Raw genomic sequence first — 21,618 nt, forward strand, 5'->3', positions numbered from 1 at the left:
GAGTGGCATTCAGTTTAGTGGCTTACAGTGGAGTGTTGTAGAGTGGAGTGGCATACAGTGGGATAGAGTAAAGTGGTGTGGCATGCGTTACAATGACATAAAGTGGAATAGCGTACAATGAGTAGAATCCAGTATAGTGGCATACAGTAGAGTGACATAGACTGGAGTAGCATCCAGTGGAGTGGCATACAGTGGAGTGACGTAGACTGGAGAGGCATACTGTAGGAGGCTGGACTGGCTTGTAGTGGGTACCAAGGGATACTCACACTTTGCACCAGGCCCAGGTATCCCTTATTAGTGTAGAGGGGTGTCTAGCAGCTTAGGCTGATAGAAAAGGTAGCTTAGCAGAGCAGCTTAGGCTGAACTAGGAGACGAGTGAAGCTCCTACAGTAACACTAGTGTCACTTGCACAATATCATAAGAAAACACAATACACAGATATACTAAAAATAAAGGTACTTTATTTTTATGACAATATGCCAAAAGTATCTCAGTGAGTACCCTCAGTATGAGGATAGCAAATATACACAAGATATATGTACACAATACCAAAATATGCAGTAATAGCAATAGAAAACAGTGCAAACAATGTAAAGTCACAATAGAATGCAAAGGGGGCACATAGGGATAGGGGCAACACAAACCATATACTCTAGAAGTGGAATGCGAACCACGAATGGACCCCAAACCTATGTGACCTTGTAGAGGGTCGCTGGGACTGTAAGAAAACAGTGAGGGTTAGAAAAATAGCCCACCCCAAGACCCTGAAAAATGGGTGAAAAGTGCACCTTAGTTCCCCAAAGAGCACAGAAGTAGTGATAGGGGAATTCTGCAAGGAAGACCAACACCAGCAATGAAACAACAATGGATTTCCTGACGAGAGTACCTGTGGAACAAGGGGACCAAGTACAAAAGTCACGATCAAGTCAATAGTGGGCAGATGCCTAGGAAATGCCAGCTGTGGGTGCAAAGAAGCTGCCACTGGATGGTAGAAGCTGTAGATTCTGCAAGAACGACAAGGGCTAGAAACTTCCCCTCTGGAGAATGGATGTGCCACGTCGTGAAGAGTCGTGCAGAGGTGTTTCCGTGCAGAAAGACTGCAAACAAGCCTTGCTAGCTGCAAGGGTCGTGGTTAGGGTTTTTGGATGCTGCTGTGGCCCAGGAGGGACCAAGATGTCGCCAATTGGATGAGGAGACAGAGGGGGTGTCCAGCAAGATAAAGAGCCAACTAAGAAGCAAGCAGCACCCAGAAAAGTGCCAGAACAGGCACTACAAAGTGGAGTGAACCGGAGTTCACCCGAAGTTGCACAAGAGGGTCCCACGAAGCCGGAGGACAACTCAGGAGGTCGTGCAATGCAGGTTAGATTGGTGGGGACCCAGGCTTGGCCGTGCACAAAGGAAATCCTGGAAGAGTGCACAGGAGCCGGAGTAGCTGCAAAACACGAGGTTCCCAGCAATGCAGTCTAGCATGGGGAGGCAAGGACTTACCTCCACCAAACTTGGACTGAAGAGTCACTGGACTGTGGGAGTCACTTGGACAGAGTTGCTGAGTTCAAGGGACCTCGCTCGTCGTGCTGAGAGGAGACCCAGAGGACCGGTGATGCAGTTCTTTGGTGCCTGCGGTTGCAGGGGGAAGATTCCGTCGACCCACTGGAGATTTCTTCGCAGCTTCTAGTGCAGAGAGGAGGCATACTACCCCCACAGCATGCACCACCAGGAAAACAGTCGAGAAGGCGTTACAGCGTTACAAGGATCAGCGTTACAAGGTAGCAGTAGTTGTCTTTGCTACTTTGTTGCAGTTTTGCAGGCTTCCAGCGCGGTCAGCAGTCAATTCCTTGGCAGAAGGTGAAGAGAGAGATACAGAGGAACTCTGATGAGCTCTTGCATTCGTTATCTAAGGAATTCCCAGAAGCAGAGACCCTAAATGGCCAGAAAAGGAGGTTTGGCTACCTAGGAGAGAGGATAGGCTAGCAACACCTGAAGGAGCCTATCAGAAGGAGTCTCTGACGTCACCTGCTGGCACTGGCCACTCAGAGCAGTCCAGTGTGCCAGCAGCACCTCTGTTTCCAAGATGGCAGAGGTCTGGAGCACACTGGAGGAGTTCTGGGCACCTCCTAGGGGAGGTGCAGGTCAGGGGAGTGGTCACTCCCCTTTCCTTTGTCCAGTTTAGCGCCAGAGCAGGGCTGGGGGATCCCTGAACCGTTGTAGACTGGCTTATGCAGAAATGGGCACCATATGTGCCCATGAAAGCATTTCCAGAGGCTGGGGGAGGCTCCTCCTCCCAAGCCCTAACACCTTTTTCCAAAGGGAGAGGGTTTAACACCCTCTATCTGAGGAAGTCCTTTGTTCTGCCTTCCTGGGCCAAGCCTGGCTGGACCCCAGGAGGGCCGAAACCTGTCTGAGGGGTTGGCAGCAGCAGCAGCTGCAGTGAAACCCCGGGAAAGGCAGTTTGGCAGTAACCGGGTCTGTGCTAGAGACTCGGGGGTCATGGAATTGTCTACCCAATGCCAGGATGGCATTGGGGTGACAATTCCATGATCTTAGACATGTTACATGGCCATGTTCGGAGTTACCATTGTGACGCTATACATATATCGTGACATATGTATAGTGCTCGCGTGTAATGGTGTCCCCGCACTCACAAAGTCCAGGGAATTTGCCCTGAACAATGTGGGGGCACCTTGGCTAGTGCCAGGGTGCCCACACACTAAGTAAGTTAGCACCCAACCGTTACCAGGTAAAGGTTAGACATATGGGTGACTTATAAGTTACTTAAGTGTAGTGGTAAATGGCTGTGAAATAAGGTGGACGTTATTTCACTCAGACTGCACTGGCAGGCCTGTGTAAGAATTGTCAGATCTCCCTATGTGTGGCACAAGAAATGCTGCAGCCCATAGGGATCTCCTGGAACCCCAATACCCTGGGTACCTCAGTACCATATACTAGGGAATTATAAGGGTGTTCCAGTATGCCAATGTAAATTGGTGAAATTGGTCACTAGCCTGTTAGTGACAATTTGGAAAGAGAATGAGAGAGCATAACCACTGAGGTTCTGGATAGCAGAGCCTCAGTGAGACAGTTAGTCATAACACAGGTAACACATACAGGAGACACTTATGAGCACTGGGGCCCTGGCTGGCAGGGTCCCAGTGACACATACAACTAAAACAACATATATACAGTGAAATATGGTGGTAACATGTGTAGGAGGCTGGACTGGCTTGTAGTGAGTACCAAGGGGTACTTACACCTTGCACCAGGCCCAGGTATCCCTTATTAGTGTATAAGGTGTCTAGAAGCTTAGGCTGATAGATAATGGTAGCTTAGCAGAGCAGCTTAGGCTGAACTAGGAGACGAGTGAAGCTCCTACAGTACCACTAGTGTCACTTGCACAATATCATAAGAAAACACAATACACAGATATACTAAAAATAAAGGTACTTTATTTTTATGACAATATGCCAAAGTATCTCAGTGAGTACCCTCAGTATGAGGATAGCAAATATACACAAGATATATGTACACAATACCAAAAATATGCAGTATAGTCTTAGAAACAAGTGCAAACAATGTATAGTTACAATAGGATGCAATGCGGACACATAAGGATAGGGGTACACAAACCATATACTCCAAAAGTGGAATGCGAACCACAAATGGACCCCAAACCCATGTGACCTTGTAGAGGGTCGCTGGGACTGTAAGAAAACAGTGAGGGTTAGAAAAATAGCCCACCCCAAGACCCTGAAAAGTGAGTGCAAAGTGCACTAAAGTTCCCCAAAGAGCACAGAAGTCGTGATAGGGGAATTCTGCAGGAAAGACACAAACCAGCAATGCAACAACGATGGATTTCCAGACGAGAGTACCTGTGGAACAAGGGGACCAAGTCCAAAAGTCAGATCAAGTCGAGAGTGGGCAGATGCCTAGGAAATGCCAGCTGTGGGTGCAAAGAAGCTGCTACTAGGCAGTAGAAGCTGTGGATTCTGCAAGAACGACAAGGGCTAGAAACTTCCCCTTTGGAGGATGGATGTCCCACGTCGTGAAGAGTCGTGCAGAAGTGTTTTCCTGAAGAAAGACCGCCAACAAGCCTTGCTAGCGGCAAATTGTGCGGTTAGGGTTTTTGGATGCTGCTGTGGCCCAGGAGGGACCAGGATGTCACCAATTGCGTGAGGGGACAGAGGGGGCGTCCAGCAAGACAAGGAGCCCTCTCAGAAGCAGGAACTACGAAGAGGAGTGAAATGGTGCTCACCCGAAGTTGCACAAGAGAGTCCCACGCCGCCGGAGGACAACTCAGGAGGTCGTGCAATGCAGGTTAGAGTGCTGGGGACCCAGGCTTGGCCGTGCACAAAGGAAATCCTGGAAGAGTGCACAGGAGCTGGAGAAGCTGCAAAACACGCAGTTCCCAGCAATGCAGTCTAGCGTGGGGAGGCAAGGACTTACCTCCACCAAACTTGGACTGAAGAGTCACTGGACCCAGGCTTACCTGTGCACAAAGGATTTCCGCCGGAAGTGCACAGAGGCCGGAGTAGCTGCAAAAGACGCGGTTCCCAGCAATGCAGTCTGGCGTGGGGAGGCAAGGACTTACCTCCACCAAACTCGGACTGAAGAGTCACTGGACTGTGGGAGTCACTTGGACAGAGTTGCTGGATTCAAGGGACCTTGCTCGTCGTGCTGAGAGGAGACCAGGGGAAGGGTGATGCAGTTCTTTGGTGCCTGCGGTTGCAGGGGGAAGATTCCGTCGACCCACAGGAGATTTCTTCGGAGCTTCTAGTGCAGAGAGGAGGCAGACTACCCCCACAGCATGCACCACAAGGAAAACCGTCGAGAAGGCGGCAGGATAAGCGTTACAGAGTTGCAGTAGTCGTCTTTGCTACTTTGTTGCAGTTTTGCAGGCTTCCAGCGCGGTCAGCAGTCGATTCCTTGGCAGAAGGTGAAGAGAGAGATGCAGAGGAACTCTGATGAGCTCTTGCATTCTTTATCTAAGGAATTCCCCAAAGCAGAGACCCTAAATAGCCAGAAAAGAGGGTTTGGCTACTTTGGAGAGAGGATAGACTAGCAACACCTGAAGGAGCCTATCAGAAGGAGTCTCTGACATCACCTACTGGCACTGGCCACTCAGAGCAGTCCAGTGTGCCAGCAGCACCTCTGTTTCCAAGATGGCAGAGGTCTGGAGCACACTGGAGGAGCTATGGGCACCTCCCAGGGGAGGTGCAGGTCAGGGGAGTGGTCACTCCTCTTTCCTTTGTCCAGTTTCGCACCAGAGCAGGGCTGAGGGGTCCCTGAACCGGTGTAGACTGGCTTATGCAGAAATGGGCACCATCTGTGCCCATGAAAGCATTTCCAGAGGCTGGGGGAGGCTACTCCTCCCCTGCCTTCTCACCTTTTTCCAAAGGGAGAGGGTGTAACACCCTCTCTCTGAGGAAGTCCTTTGTTCTGCCTTCCTGGGCCAAGCCTGGCTGGACCCCAGGAGGGCAGAAACCTGTCTGAGGGGTTGGCAGCAGCAGCAGCTGCAGTGAAACCCCTGAAAAGGCAGTTTGGCAGTACCCAGGTATGAGCTAAAGACCCGTGGGATCATGGGATTGTGCCAACAATGCCAGGATGGCATAGAGGGGGCAATTCCATGATCTTAGACATGTTACATGGCCATATTCGGAGTTACCATTGTGAAGCTACACATAGGTAGTGACCTATGTGTAGTGCACACGTGTAATGGTGTCCCCGCACTCACAAATTCCTGGGAATTTGCCCTGAACAATGTGGGAGCACCTTGGCTAGTGCCAGGGTGCCCACACACTAAGTAACTTAGCACCCAACCTTTACTAAGTAAATGTTAGACATATAGGTGACTTATAAGTTACTTAAGTGCAGTGAAAATGGCTGTGAAATAATGTGTGCATTATTTCACTCAGGCTGCAGTGGCAGGCCTCTGTAAGAATTGTCAGAGCTCCCTATGGGTGGCAAAAGAAATGCTGCAGTCCATAGGGATCTCCTGGAACCCCAATACCCTGGGTACCTCAGTACCATGTACTAGGGAATTATAAGGGTGTTCCAGTATGCCAATGTTGTAGGAGGCTGGACTGGCTTGTAGTGAGTACCAAGGGGTACTTGCACCTTGCACCAGGCCCAGTTATCCCTTATTAGTGTAGAGGGTGTCTAGCAGCTTAGGCTGATAGATAATGGTAGCTTAGCAGAGCAGCTTAGGCTGAACTAGGAGACGTGTGAAGCTACTACAGTACCACTTAGTGTCATATGCACAATATCATAAGAAAACACAATACACAGTTATACTAAAAATAAAGGTACTTTATTTTTATGACAATATGCCAAAGTATCTTAGAGTGTACCCTCAGTGAGGGGATAGGAAATATACACAAGATATATATACACAATAGTAAAAATATGCAGTATAGTCTTAGAAAACAGTTCAAACAATGTATAGTTACAATAGGATGCAATGGGGAAACATAGGGATAGGGGCAACACAAACCATATACTCCAAAAGTGGAATGCGAACCACGAATGGACCCCAAACCTATGTGACCTTGTAGAGGGTCGCTGGGACTATTAGGTAATAGTGAGAGTTTGAAAGATAACCCTCCCCAAGACCCTGAAAAGTGAGTGCAAAGTGCACTAAAGTTCCCCTAAGGACAAAATAGTCGTGTTAGAGGGAAAATGCAAGGAAAACACAAATCAGCAATGCAACAACGATGGATTCCTGACTGAGGGTACCTGTGGAACAAGGGGACCAAGTCCAAAAGTCACAAGCAACTCGGAGATGGGCAGATGACCAAGAAATGCCAGCGGTTGGTGCAAAGAAGCTCTTACTAGGCTGAAGAACTGTGAATACTGCAGGAACGACAAGGGCTAGAGACTTCCCCTTTGGAGGATGGATCCACCACGCCTTGGAGAGTCGTGCAGAAGTGTTTTCCTGCCGGATGGACGCCAACAAGCCTTGCTACACGCAAATCGTGCGTTTGGCGTTTTTGGACGCTGCTGGGGCCCAGGAGGGACCAGGAGGTCGCAAATTGGATCTGCAGAGAGAGGGGACGTCGAGCAAGACAAAGAGCCCTCACTGAAGCAGGTAGCACCCGAAGAAGTGCCAGAAACAGGCACTACGAGGATGCGTGAAACGGTGCTTGCCGAAGTTGCACAAAGGAGTCCCACGTCGCCGGAGACCAACTTAGAAAGTCGTGCAATGCAGGTTAGAGTGCCGTGGACCCAGGCTTGGCTGTGCACGAAGGATTTCCGCCGGAAGTGCATAGGGGCCGGAGAAGCTTGCAAAGTCGCGGTTCCCAGCAATGCAGCCCAGCGAGGTGAGGCAAGGACTTACCTCCACCAGACTTGGGCTGAAGAGTCACTGGACTGTGGGGGTCACTTGGACAGCGTCGCTGGATTCGGGGGACCTCGCTCGTCGTGCTGAGAGGAGACCCAAGGGACCGGTAATGCAGCTTTTTGGTGCCTGCGGTTGCAGGGGGAAGATTCCGTCGACCCACGGGAGATTTCTTCGGAGCTTCTGGTGCAGAGAGGAGGCAGACTACCCCCACAGCATGCACAAGCAGGAAAACAGTCGAGAAGGCGGCAGGATCAGCGTTATAGAGTTGCAGTAGTCGTCTTTGCTACTATGTTGCAGGTTTGCAGGCTTCCAGCGCGGTCAGCGGTCGATTCCTTATCAGAAGGTGAAGAGAGAGATGCAGAGGAACTCGGCTGAGCTCATGCATTCGTTATCTAAAGTTTCCCCAGAGACAGAGACCCTAAATAGCCAGAAAAGAGGGTTTGGCTACCTAGGAGAGAGGAAAGGCCTCTAACACCTGAAGGAGCCTATCAGCAGGAGTCTCTGACGTCACCTGGTGGCACTGGCCACTCAGAGCAGTCCAGTGTGCCAGCAGCACCTCTGTTTCCAAGATGGCAGAGGTCTGGAGCACACTGGAGGAGCTCTGGACACCTCCCAGGGGAGGTGCAGGTCAGGGGAGTGGTCACTCCCCTTTCCTTTGTCCAGTTTCGCGCCAGAGCAGGGGCTAAGGGGTCCCTGAACCGGTGTAGACTGGCTTATGCAGAATTGGGCACATCTGTGCCCAACAAAGCATTTCCAGAGGCTGGGGGAGGCTACTCCTCCCCTGCCTTCACACCATTTTCCAAAGGGAGAGGGTGTCACACCCTCTCTCAGAGGAAGTTCTTTGTTCTGCCATCCTGGGCCAGGCCTGGCTGGACCCCAGGAGGGCAGCTGCCTGTCTGAGGGGTTGGCAGCAGCAGCAGCTGCAGTGAAACCCCAGGAAGGGCAGTCTGGCAGTACCAGGGTCTGGGCTACAGACCACTGGGATCATGGAATTGTACCAACAATGCCAGGATGGCATAGAGGGGGCAATTCCATGATCATAGACATGTTACATGGCCATATTCGGAGTTACCATGGTGAAGCTACATATAGGTAGTGACCTATATGTAGTGCACGCGTGTAATGGTGTCCCCGCACTCACAAAGTTCAGTGAATTGGCTCTGAACAATGTGGGGGCACCTTGGCTAGTGCCAGGGTGCCCTCACACTAAGTAACTTTGCACCTAACCTTTACCAGGTAAAGGTTAGACATATAGGTGATTTATAAGTTACTTAAGTGCAGTGTAAAATGGCTGTGAAATAACGTGGACGTTATTTCACTCAGGCTGCAGTGGCAGGCCTGTGTAAGAATTGTCAGAGCTCCCTATGGGTGGCAAAAGAAATGCTGCAGCCCATAGGGATCTCCTGGAACCCCAATACCCTGGGTACCTCAGTACCATATACTAGGGAATTATAAGGGTGTTCCAGTAAGCCAATGTGAATTGGTAAAAATGGTCACTAGCCTGTCAGTGACAATTTGAAAGTAATGAGAGAGCATAACCACTGAGGTTCTGGTTAGCAGAGCCTCAGTGAGACAGTTAGGCACCACACAGGGAACATATACATGAACACCTATGAGCACTGGGGCCCTGTGTGACAGGGTCCCAGTGACACATACATATAGGCCACAAACCTATGAGTATTGGGGTCCTGACCAGCAGGATCCCAGTGACACATAACAAACATACTGAAAACATAGTGTTTTCACTATGAGCACTGAGGCCTGGCTATCAGGATCCCAGTGAGACAGTGAAAACAGTGACAAACACCCTGACATACACTCACAAACAGGCCAAAAGTGGGGGTAACAAGGCTAGAAAGAGGCTACCTTCTCACACAACCCCCCCCCAAACGAAGGACAATAAGGCTAACCTTGGCCAGTTGAGACTTTATTGTCTAAGTGGTGATAAGTAGAGAGTAGCTCTGCAATAGACTGGTTACTCCCTTTATCATCCACTATATGGTTACTTCCCTGTGGAGATGTAAACCACCCTGTTTGAAGTTTTTTAGCTAAGCAACAATGTGAAGATGTATTTTCAGAGTTTCTATCAGTAAGTTTTAGTTTAGAGCAGTGGGAATTGTCCACTGAACCTATTTGTAGTGATGGAAATGCCAGACAGGGATGCTGTCTCAGAAAAGCCATAGCTGGGCAAAAACTTTGTCCATCTGGCTGGAAGAGAGAACAGGGATGCTGTTTCTCTTGAGTTGGAGCAGGGCAGGGATGCTGTCCTATGAGCTCCACACTAGGGCAGGGATGCTGTCCTAAGTGTTGTGAGGTAGTGCAGGGTTTCTGCACTAAAGTTTCTCTGGGAGGGTTGGAGGGATGCTCCATGTTAACTAAAATGGTGCTGTTTTTCTCACCAATGTTAGTTATCCCACAGAGAGGTACTTCCACCTCAGGGAGTCCAGCTTTGCCAGCTGATGATTCCCTTGGAACAGGTGCCACCCCAGGAGAGGTTTCTCCCACCACAGGAATAGTATCCTGAATGGTAGGGTGGTTAGGGGATACTGTGATACCCTTTTTACCTGTTGATGGAGAGGGATCCTGAGTTTTCAGGCCTTCTCTCCTTTGCTTTTTCATTTCACTTGAAATGAGAGGGAACAATTCCTCAGGGATGCCCAGCATGGCTGCATGGGCATAAAACTCTACATCAGCCCAACCTGAGGCCTCTAGGTCATTACCTAAGAGACAGTCTACAGGTAAGCTAGGTGATACCACCACCTGCTTAGGGCCAGTAACTCCACCCCAACTAAACTGAATTATAGCTAAGGGAAGAAACTTAGTGGAGTTATGGACATCAATAATCTTATACTGTTGTCCAATGATGTGTTGTTCAGGAGGCACTAGGTTTTCAGTCACCAAAGTGAAACTGGCACCTGTGTCCCTGTAGGCCAAGGCCTCAACACCATTTATTGAAACTGTCTGCCTGTACTTATCCATTGTAAGGGGACAAGCAGCCAGTGTGGCAAGGCCAGTGCCACTAGGTGTGACAGAAACTGTCTTGGGACTGATTACATCAGTTTCCACTATGGACCCATAAGTGAACCCAACTACACCCTTTGCTTGACTGTTGCCAGCAGTCCCACCACTAGTACCACTACTGCTAGGGGCACTAGAGCTTGATGTATTAGTGGTGGTAGGCTCAGGGGGTTTACCTGGACAGGACTTATCCCCTGGCCTATGGCCTCTATTTTTACACACAAAGCACCAAGGCTTTTTAATGTGTGCAGGTTGGGAAGAAGAGGAAGAATTTTTTTTATCCCCACCCTCTGAAGAGTGTTTAAGATTTGAAGTGGGATCTTTGGTTTTACCCTTATCCCCATGCTTATCTTGAGATTTTTCACCATCTTTCTTCTTATTGCCATCTTTGTCACCCCCTGTATGAACTTTTCGGTTCACCCTTGTTCTGACCCATTTGTCTGCCTTCTTTCCCAATTCTTGGGGAGAGGTCAGATCAGAGTCTACCAGGTACTGGTGCAACAAATCAGACACACAATTATTAAGTATATGCTCTCTCAGGATTGTGTTATACAGGCTTTCATAATCAGTAACTTTACTGCCATGTAACCACCCCTCCAAGGCCTTCACTGAATGGTCAATGAAATCAACCCAGTCTTGTGAAGACTCCTTTTTGGTCTCTCTGAACTTTATCCTGTACTGTTCAGTGGTTAAGCCATAACCATCCAGGAGTGCATTCTTAAGAACTTGGAAATTATTGGCATTATTTTCTTTCACTGTAAGGAGCCTATCCCTACCTTTTCCACTAAATGATAGCCATAGGATAGCAGCCCACTGCTTTTGAGGGACATCCTGTACAGCACAGGCCCTCTCAAGTGCAGCAAACCACTTGTTAATGTCATCCCCCTCCTTATAAGGGGGAACTATCTTGTGCAGATTCCTGGAATCATGCTCTTTTGCAGGATGACTATGGGGAATACTGCTGCTGCCACCATGGGTATCTAAACCCAACTTCTGTCTTTCCCTCTCTAATTCTAAAGACTGTCTATCCAAATCCAGCTGTTGCTTCTTGAGCTTCAGTCTGGTTTGTTCCACTCTCAATCTATTGAGCTCCCTTTCTAACAATCTGTCATCAGGGTGGGTGGGAGGGACATTTCTAGATACAGAGGTATGATGGGAATGAACAGAAGGAGACCTGTCCCTTACAGAGGGCACCCTAACAGCTTGGCTAACAGTATAATGTGAGAGCACACCATCAGTATGGTGTGATTCAACCTCTGTACCAACTATGCTAGACTGTCTAGTAATGGGCAGGCTGAGAAGTTTCTTTCCTGAATCTTTTCCTGGGGGAGTCCCTGGATCAGATTGAGAACCATTAGCTACTTTTTCACCAGATTGGGCACTTATGGCGTTATCCTGTACTCTAAGCATGTTAATTAACAGTTCTAAGGAAGGATTCTTCCCTACACTCAAACCTCTCTCTATGCAGAGACTTCTTGCTCCTTTCCAGCTAAGGTGATCATATGCAAGTTTGGACAGTTCAACATTTTGGCCTGTGCCAGACATTTTTAGAGAGAGTTAAAGTGATAGAAAAAGAGAAAAAAGTTTTCAGAACTTTTTGGAAAGACAGAAAAAACTTTTTAAACTTTTAAGAACTTTTTGAAAGTTTTAGAAGTACTTTTCAGCACTTAGAAAAGAGTGAAAAGAGGAAATGCAAAACTTTTTGGCTATGTGTATATACACTGACCTTGTTTTGTATATTTTTCTCTTATGAAAAGTACAATGACAAGAGTGGTAAGTAGTCTCAAGCACTTATCCCACCACTGCACAACCAATGTAGGAGGCTGGACTGGCTTGTAGTGAGTACCAAGGGGTACTTGCACCTTGCACCAGGCCCAGTTATCCCTTATTAGTGTATAGGGTGTCTAGCAGCTTAGGCTGATAGATAATGGTAGCTTAGCAGAGCAGCTTAGGCTGAACTAGGAGACGTGTGAAGCTACTACAGTACCACTTAGTGTCATATGCACAATATCATAAGAAAACACAATACACAGTTATACTAAAAATAAAGGTACTTTATTTTATGACAATATGCCAAAGTATCTTAGAGTGTACCCTCAGTGAGGGGATAGGAAATATACACAAGATAAATATACACAATAGCAAAAATATGCAGTATAGTCTTAGAAAACAGTGCAAACAATGTATAGTTACAATAGGATGCAATGGGGAAACATAGGGATAGGGGCAACACAAACCATATACTCCAAAAGTGGAATGCGAACCACGAATGGACCCCAAACCTATGTGACCTTGTAGAGGGTCGCTGGGACTATTAGGTAATAGTGAGAGTTAGAAAGATAACCCTCCCCAAGACCCTGAAAAGTGAGTGCAAAGTGCACTAAAGTTCCCCTAAGGGCAAAATAGTCGTGTTAGAGGGAAAATGCAAGGAAAACACAAATCAGCAATGCAACAACGATGGATTCCTGACTGAGGGTACCTGTGGAACAAGGGGACCAAGTCCAAAAGTCACAAGCAACTCGGAGATGGGCAGATGCCCAAGAAATGCCAGCGGTTGGTGCAAAGAAGCTCTTACTAGGCTGAAGAACTGTGAATACTGCAGGAACGACAAGGGCTAGAGACTTCCCCTTTGGAGGATGGATCCAACACGCCTTGGAGAGTCGTGCAGAAGTGTTTTCCAGCCGGATGGACGCCAACAAGCCTTGCTACACGCAAATCGTGCGTTTGGCGTTTTTGGACGCTGCTGGGGCCCAGGAGGGACCAGGAGGTCGCAAATTGGAACTGCAGAGAGAGGGGACGTCGTGCAAGACAAAGAGCCCTCACTAAAGCAGGTAGCACCCGGAGAAGTGCCAGAAACAGGCACTACGAGGATGCGTGAAACGGTGCTCGCCGAAGTTGCACAAAGGAGTCCCACGTCGCCGGAGACCAACTTAGAAAGTCGTGCAATGCAGGTTAGAGTGCCGTGGACCCAGGCTTGGCTGTGCACGAAGGATTTCCGCCGGAAGTGCACAGGGGCCGGAGAAGCTTGCAAAGTTGCGGTTCCCAGCAATGCAGACCAGCGAGGTGAGGCAAGGACTTACCTCCACCAAACTTGGGCTGAAGAGTCACTGGACTGTGGGGGTCACTTGGACAGCGTCGCTGGATTCGGGGGACCTCGCTCGTCGTGCTGAGAGGAGACCCAAGGGACCGGTAATGCAGCTTTTTGGTGCCTGCGGTTGCAGGGGGAAGATTCCGTCGACCCACGGGAGATTTCTTCAGAGCTTCTGGTGCAGAGAGGAGGCAGACTACCCCCACAGCATGCACAAGCAGGAAAACAGTCGAGAAGGCGGCAGGATCAGCGTTATAGAGTTGCAGTAGTCGTCTTTGCTACTATGTTGCAGGTTTGCAGGCTTCCAGCGCGGTCAGCGGTCGATTCCTTATCAGAAGGTGAAGAGAGAGATGCAGAGGAACTCGGCTGAGCTCATGCATTCGTTATCTAAAGTTTCCCCAGAGACAGAGACCCTAAATAGCCAGAAAAGAGGGTTTGGCTACCTAGGAGAGAGGAAAGGCTACTAACACCTGAAGGAGCCTATCAGCAGGAGTCTCTGACGTCACCTGGTGGCACTGGCCACTCAGAGCAGTCCAGTGTGCCAGCAGTACCTCTGTTTCCAAGATGGCAGAGGTCTGGAGCACACTGGAGGAGCTCTGGACACCTCCCAGGGGAGGTGCAGGTCAGGGGAGTGGTCACTCCCCTTTCCTTTGTCCAGTTTCGCGCCAGAGCAGGGGCTAAGGGGTCCCTGAACCGGTGTAGACTGGCTTATGCAGAATTGGGCACATCTGTGCCCAACAAAGCATTTCCAGAGGCTGGGGGAGGCTACTCCTCCCCTGCCTTCACACCATTTTCCAAAGGGAGAGGGTGTCACACCCTCTCTCAGAGGAAGTTCTTTGTTCTGCCATCCTGGGCCAGGCCTGGCTGGACCCCAGGAGGGCAGCTGCCTGTCTGAGGGGTTGGCAGCAGCAGCAGCTGCAGTGAAACCCCAGGAAGGGCAGTCTGGCAGTACCAGGGTCTGTGCTACAGACCACTGGGATCATGGAATTGTACCAACAATGCCAGGATGGCATAGAGGGGGCAATTCCATGATCATAGACATGTTACATGGCCATATTCGGAGTTACCATGGTGAAGCTACATATAGGTAGTGACCTATATGTAGTGCACGCGTGTAATGGTGTCCCCGCACTCACAAAGTTCAGTGAATTGGCTCTGAACAATGTGGGGGCACCTTGGCTAGTGCCAGGGTGCCCTCACACTAAGTAACTTTGCACCTAACCTTTACCAGGTAAAGGTTAGACATATAGGAGACTTATAAGTTACTTAAGTGCAGTGTAAAATGGCTGTGAAATAACGTGGACGTTATTTCACTCAGGCTGCAGTGGCAGGCCTGTGTAAGAATTGTCAGAGCTCCCTATGGGTGGCAAAAGAAATGCTGCAGCCCATAGGGATCTCCTGGAACCCCAATACCCTGGGTACCTCAGTACCATATACTAGGGAATTATAAGGGTGTTCCAGTAAGCCAATGTAAATTGGTAAAAATGGTCACTAGCCTGTCAGTGACAATTTGAAAGTAATGAGAGAGCATAACCACTGAGGTTCTGGTTAGCAGAGCCTCAGTGAGACAGTTAGGCACCACACAGGGAACATATACATGCACACCTATGAGCACTGGGGCCCTGTGTGACAGGGTCCCAGTGACACATACATATAGGCCACAAACCTATGAGTATTGGGGTCCTGACCAGCAGGATCCCAGTGACACATAACAAACATACTGAAAACATAGTGTTTTCACTATGAGCACTGAGGCCTGGCTATCAGGATCCTAGTGAGACAGTGAAAACAGTGACAAACACCCTGACATACACTCACAAACAGGCCAAAAGTGGGGGTAACAAGGCTAGAAAGAGGCTACCTTCTCACACATGTGAATTGGTGAAATTGGTCACTAGCCTGATAGTGACAATTTGGAAATAAATGAGAGAGCATAACCACTGAGGTTGTGATTAGCAGAGCCTCAGTGAGACAGTTAGGCACCACGCAGGGAACACATACATATAGGTCACAAACTTATGAGCACTGGGGTCCTGGCTAGCAGGGTCCCAGTGACACATAACAAACATACTGAAAACATAGGGTTTTCACTTAGAGCACTGGGCCCTGGCTGGCAGGATCCCAGTGAGACTGTGAAAACATCCTGACATACACTCACAAACAGGCCAAAGTGGGGGTAACAAGGCTAGAAAGAGGCTACTTTCTCACACAACCCCCCCCCCCCCAAACGAAGGACAATAAGGCTAACCTTGGCCAGTTGAGACTTTATTGTCTAAGTGGTGATAAGTAGAGAGTAGCTCTGCAATAGACTGGTTACTCCCTTTATCATCCACTCTATGGTTACTTCCCTGTGGGGATGTAAACCATCCTGTTTGAAGTTTTTTAGCTAAGCAACAATGTGAAGATGTATTTTCAGAGTTTCTATCAGTAAGTTTTAGTTTAGAGCAGTGGGAATTGTCCACTGAACCTATTTGTAGTGATGAAAATGCCAGACAGGGATGCTGTCTCAGTAAAGCTATAGCTGGGCAAAAACTTTGTCCATATGGCTGGAAGAGAGAACAGGGATGCTGTTTCTCTTGATTTGGAGCAGGGCAGGGATGCTGTCCTATGAGCTCCACACTAGGGCAGGGATGCTGTCAGAAGTGTTGTGAGGCAGTGCAGGGTTTCTGCACTAAAGTTTCTCTGGGAGGGTTGGAGGGATGCTCCATGTTAACCAAAATGGTGCTCTTATTCTCACCAATGTTAGTTATCCCACAGAGAGGTACTTCTATCTCAGGGAGTACAGCTTTGCCAGCTGATTATTCCCTTGGAACAGTCAGTGGTTTCTCCTACCACAGGAATTATATCCTGATTGGCAGGGTGGTTAGGGGATACTGTGATACCCTTTTTACCTGTTGTTGGTTAGGGATCCTGAGTTTTCAGGCCTTCCCTCCTTTGCTTTTTCATTTCAGTAGAAATGAGAGGGAACAATTCCTCTGGGATGCCCAGCATGGCTGCATGGGCATAAAACTCTACATCAGCCCAACCTGAGGCCTCTAGGTGTAGGAAAGTACCATCTTGCCTGGCATGTTACCCCCATTTTTCACTGTATATATGTTGTTTTAGTTGTATGTGTCACTGGGACCCTGTTCTCCAGGGCCCCAGTGCTCATAAGTGTGCCTGAATGTGTTACCTGTGTAGTGACTAACTGTCTCACTGAGGCTCTGCTATCCAGAACCTCAGTGGTTATGCTCTCTCATTTCTTTCAAATTGTCACTAACAGGCTAGTGACCAATTTTACCAATTTACATTGGCTTTCTGGAACACCCTTATAATTCCCTAGTATATGGTACTGAGGTACCCAGGGTATTGGGGTTCCAGGAGATCCCTATGGGCTGCAGCATTTCTTTTGCCACCCATAGGGAGCTCTGACAATTCTTACACAGGCCTGCCACTGGAACCTGTGTGAAATAACGTCCACGTTATTTCACAGCCATTTACCACTGCACTTAAGTAACTTATAAGTCACCTATATGTCTAACCTTTACCTGGTAAAGGTTAGGTGCAAAGTTACTTAGTGTGAGGGCACCCTGGCACTAGCCAAGGTGCCCCCACATTGTTCAGGGCAAATTCCCCGGACTTTGTGAGTGCGGGGACACCATTACACGCGTGCACTACATATAGGTCACTACCTATATGTAGCTTCACAATGGTAACTCCGAATATGGCCATGTAACATGTCTGTGATCATGGAATTGCCCCCTCTATGCCATCCTGGCATAGTTGGCACAATCCCATGATCCCAGTGGTCTGTAGCACAGACCCTGGTACTGCCAAACTGCCTTTTCAAGGGTTTCACTGCAGCTGCTGCTGCTGCCAACCCCTCAGACAGGTTTCTGCCCCCCTGGGGTCAAGCCAGGCTTGTCCCAGGATGGCAGAACAAAGGACTTCCTCTGAGAGAGGGTGTTACACCCTCTCCCTTTGGAAAATGGTGTGAAGGCAGGGGAGGAGTAGCCTCCCCCAGCCTCTGGAAATGCTTTCATGGGCCCAGATGTGCCCATTTCTGCATAAGCCAGTCTACACCGGTTCAGGGACCCCTTAGCCCTGCTCTGGCGCGAAACTGGACAAAGGAAAGGGGGGTGACCACTCTCCTGACCTGCACCTCCCCTGGGAGGTGTCCAGAGCTCCTCCAGTGTGCTCCAGACCTCTGCCATCTTGGAAACAGAGGTGCTGCTGGCACACTGGACTGCTCTGAGTGGCCAGTGCCAGCAGGTGACGTCAGAGACTCCTTCTGATAGGCTCCTTCAGGTGTTGCTAGCCTATCCTCTCTCCTAAGTAGCCAAACCCTCTTTTCTGGCTATTTAGGGTCTCTGCTTTGGGGATTTCCTTAGATAACGAATGCAAGAACTCATCAGAGTTCCTCTGCATCTCTCTCTTCACCTTCTGCCAAGGAATCGACTGCTGACCGCGCTGGAAGCCTGCAAAACTGCAACAAAGTAGCAAAGACGACTACTGCAACTCTGTAACGCTGATCCTGCTGCCTTCTCGACTGTTTTCCTGGTGGTGCATGCTGTGGGGGTATTCTGCCTCCTCTCTGCACTAGAAGCTCTGAAGAAATCTCCCGTGGGTTGACGGAATCTTCCCCCTGCAACCGCAGGCACGAAAGAACTGCATTACCGGTCCCTTGGGTCTCCTCTCAGCATGACGAGCAAGGTCCCTTGAATCCAGCAACTCTGTCCAAGTGACTCACACAGTCCAGTGACTCTTCAGTCCAAGTTTGGGGGAGGTAAGTCCTTGCCTCCCCACGCCAGACTGCATTGCTGGGAACCGCGTCTTTTGCAGCTGCTCCGGCTTCCGTGCACTTCCGGCGGAAATCCTTTGTGCACAGCCAAGCCTGGGTCCACGGCACTCTAACCTGCATTGCACGACTTTCTAACTTGGTCTCCGGCGACGTGGGACTCCTTTGTGTAACTTCGGGTGAGCACTGTTTCACGCATCCTCGTAGTGCCTGTTTCTGGCACTTTTCTGGGAGCTACCTGCTTCTGAGAGGGCTCTTTGTCTTTCTCGACACCCCCTCCATCCCCAGACACAATTGGCGACATCCTGGTCCCTCCTGAGCCACAGCAGCATCCAAAATCCCTAACCGCATGATTTGCAGCTAGCAAGGCTTGTTGGCGGGCTTTTGGTGGGAAAATACTTCTGCACGACTCTCCACGCCGTGGGGGATCCATCCTCCAAAGGGGAAGTCTCTAGCCCTTGTCGTTCCTGCAGAATCCTAAGTTTCTACTGTCAAGTAGCAGCTTCTTTGCACCCACAGCTGGCATTTCCTGGGCATCTGCCCATCTCCGACTTGCTTGTGACTTTTGGACTTGGTCCCCTTGTTCCACATGTACCCTTGTAGGAAAGTACCATCTTGCCTGGCATGTTACCCCCATTTTTCACTGTATATATGTTGTTTTAGTTGTATGTGTCACTGGGACCCTGGTAACCCAGGGCCCCAGTGCTCATAAGTGTGCCTGAATGTGTTACCTGTGTAGTGACTAACTGTCTCACTGAGGCTCTGCTAATCAGAACCTCAGTGCTTATGCTCTCTCATTTCTTTCCAAATTGTCACTGACAGGCTAGTGACCATTTTTACCAATTTACATTGGCTTACTGGAACACCCTTATAATTCCCTAGTATATGGTACTGAGGTACCCAGGGTATTGGGGTTCCAGGAGATCCCTATGGGCTGCAGCATTTCTTTTGCCACCCATAGGGAGCTCTGACAAATCTTACACAGGCCTGCCACTGCAGCCTGAGTGAAATAACGTCCACGTTATTTCACAGCCATTTTACACTGCACTTAAGTAACTTATAAGTCACCTATATGTCTAACCTTTACCTGGTAAAGGTTAGGTGCAAAGTTACTTAGTGTGAGGGCACCCTGGCACTAGCCAAGGTGCCCCCACATTGTTCAGAGCCAATTCACTGAACTTTGTGAGTGCGGGGACACCATTACACGCGTGCACTACATATAGGTCACTACCTATATGTAGCTTCACCATGGTAACTCCGAATATGGCCATGTAACATGTCTATGATCATGGAATTGCCCCCTCGATGCCATCCTGGCATTGTTGGTACAATTCCATGATCCCAGTGGTCTGTAGCCCAGACCCTGGTACTGCCAGACTGCCCTTCCTGGGGTTTCTCTGCAGCTGCTGCTGCTGCCAACCCCTCAGACAGGCAGCTGCCCTCCTGGGGTCCAGCCAGGCCTGGCCCAGGATGGCAGAACAAAGAACTTCCTCTGAGAGAGGGTGTGACACCCTCTCCCTTTGGAAAATGGTGTGAAGGCAGGGGAGGAGTAGCCTCCCCCAGCCTCTGGAAATGCTTTGTTGGGCACAGATGTGCCCAATTCTGCATAAGCCAGTCTACACCGGTTCAGGGACCCCTTAGCCCCTGCTCTGGCGCGAAACTGGACAAAGGAAAGGGGAGTGACCACTCCCCTGACCTGCACCTCCCCTGGGAGGTGTCCAGAGCTCCTCCAGTGTGCTCCAGACCTCTGCCATCTTGGAAACAGAGGTGCTGCTGGCACACTGGACTGCTCTGAGTGGCCAGTGCCACCAGGTGACGTCAGAGACTCCTGCTGATAGGCTCCTTCAGGTGTTAGTAGCCTTTCCTCTCTCCTAGGTAGCCAAACCCTCTTTTCTGGCTATTTAGGGTCTCTGTCTCTGGGGAAACTTTAGATAACGAATGCATGAGCTCAGCCGAGTTCCTCTGCATCTCTCTCTTCACCTTCTGATAAGGAAACGACCGCTGACCGCGCTGGAAGCCTGCAAACCTGCAACATAGTAGCAAAGACGACTACTGCAACTCTGTAACGCTGATCCTGCCGCCTTCTCGACTGTTTTCCTGCTTGTGCATGCTGTGGGGGTAGCCTGCCTCCTCTCTGCACCAGAAGCTCCGAAGAAATCTCCCGTGGGTCGACGGAATCTTCCCCCTGCAACCGCAGGCACCAAAAAGCTGCATTACCGGTCCCTTGGGTCTCCTCTCAGCACGACGAGCGAGGTCCCTCGAATCCAGCGACGCTGTCCAAGTGACCCCCACAGTCCAGTGACTCTTCAGCCCAAGTTTGGTGGAGGTAAGTCCTTGCCTCACCTCGCTGGGCTGCATTGCTGGGAACCGCGACTTTGCAGCTGCTCCGACCCCTGTGCACTTCCGGCGGAAATCCTTCGTGCACAGCCAAGCCTGGTTCCACGGCACTCTAACCTGCATTGCACGACTTTCTAAGTTGGTCTCCGGCGACGTGGGACTCCTTTGTGCAACTTCGGCGAGCACCGTTTCACGCATCCTCGTAGTGCCTGTTTCTGGCATTTCTCCGGGTGCTACCTGCTTCAGTGAGGGCTCTTTGTCTTGCTCGACGTCTCCTCTCTCTGCAGGTCCAATTTGCGATCTCCTGGTCCCTCCTGGGCCCCAGCAGCGTCCAAAAACGCCAAACACACGATTTGCGTGTAGCAAGGCTTGTTGGCGTCCGTCCGGCGGCAATACACTTCTGCACAACTCTCCAAGGCAAGAGGGATCCGTCCACCAAAGGGGAAGTCTCTAGCCCTTTTCGTTCCTGCAGAAACCTCAGCTTCTTCTGTCCAGTCGAAGCTTCTTTGCACCCGCAGCTGGCATTTCCTGGGCATCTGCCCATCTCCGACTTGCTTGTGACTTTTGGACTTGGTCCCCTTGTTCCACAGGTACCCTAGATTGGAAATCCACAGTTGTTGCATTGCTGGTTTGTGTCTTTCCTGCATTATTCCTCTAACACGACTCTTTTTGTCCTTAGGGGAACTTTAGTGCACTTTGCACTGACTTTTCAGGGTCTTGGGGAGGGTTATTTTTCTAACTCTCACTATTTTCTAATAGTCCCAGCGACCCTCTACAAGGTCACATAGGTTTGGGGTCCATTCGTGGTTCGCATTCCACTTCTGGAGTATATGGTTTGTGTTGCCCCTATCCCTATGTTTCCCCATTGCATCCTATTGTAACTATACATTGTTTGCACTGTTTTCTAAGACTATAATGCATATTTTTGCTATTGTGTATATATATCTTGTGTATATTTCCTATCCTCTCACTGAGGGTACACTCTAAGATACTTTGGCATATTGTCATAAAAATAAAGTAGCTTTATTTTTAGTATAACTGTGTATTGTGTTTTCTTATGATATT

At 49.4% G+C, this 21,618-nt stretch overlaps 1 protein-coding gene across 1 annotated transcript in view; it reads right to left on the reverse strand.

Moving 5' to 3' along the window:
* LOC138257896 (ubiquitin-like) overlaps positions 1 to 21,618 on the reverse strand; it is a 230,330-nt gene that overhangs the window by 42,641 nt on the left and 166,071 nt on the right. The window lies entirely within an intron of this gene.

The sequence above is a fragment of the Pleurodeles waltl genome, chromosome 2_1 (genome assembly GCF_031143425.1).
Source record: "Pleurodeles waltl isolate 20211129_DDA chromosome 2_1, aPleWal1.hap1.20221129, whole genome shotgun sequence".
Taxonomy (NCBI): domain Eukaryota; kingdom Metazoa; phylum Chordata; class Amphibia; order Caudata; family Salamandridae; genus Pleurodeles; species Pleurodeles waltl.